Raw genomic sequence first — 506 nt, 5'->3', positions numbered from 1 at the left:
CCCTCTGAGGGAAAAAAAATCATATTGACTAATGTGTAAACTAATGGTACTATTATAAAGTATGAAGGAAAGTAATACACCCTCAATACTCTAGTTTTGGGCTTAACTTTCTGTGTGTGTTTAACAAATTAACATACTGCAAATAGCCTGAGAATATGCAACAAAGAGGAAACAGTTTTCTGTACTTTGGCTCACCAGTGATTGGTATGTTTTGCATCAATTTGTAATGCCATTTACCACTGGATACAGGTCATGGTAAGGGGAATTAAGCTCAGAGATTGGCACATTATCTGTGTATGTATATAATTATGTTGACCATAAAATACACCACAAAGGTTATGTCCATATAAATGGGCCAAATAGCATCTGCACACAGAATATAGTTCAGGTTGTGGACATAATAACAAGGTTGGGCATATAAACAAGGTTTTGTCAGGACTTTTACAGTACTGTAATAGGAGATTTGGTGGTATAAAAACTGTGTGATGGAGCCTATATATTAGGGT

At 35.4% G+C, this 506-nt stretch overlaps 1 pseudogene; it reads left to right on the top strand.

Annotated features, from left to right (window-relative positions):
* Positions 1-506, top strand: part of LOC119581967 — a 12,911-nt pseudogene that overhangs the window by 10,551 nt on the left and 1,854 nt on the right.

The sequence above is a fragment of the Penaeus monodon genome, chromosome 15 (genome assembly GCF_015228065.2).
Source record: "Penaeus monodon isolate SGIC_2016 chromosome 15, NSTDA_Pmon_1, whole genome shotgun sequence".
NCBI lineage: Eukaryota > Metazoa > Arthropoda > Malacostraca > Decapoda > Penaeidae > Penaeus > Penaeus monodon.
This window is presented reverse-complemented; position numbering and strand designations above follow the sequence as displayed.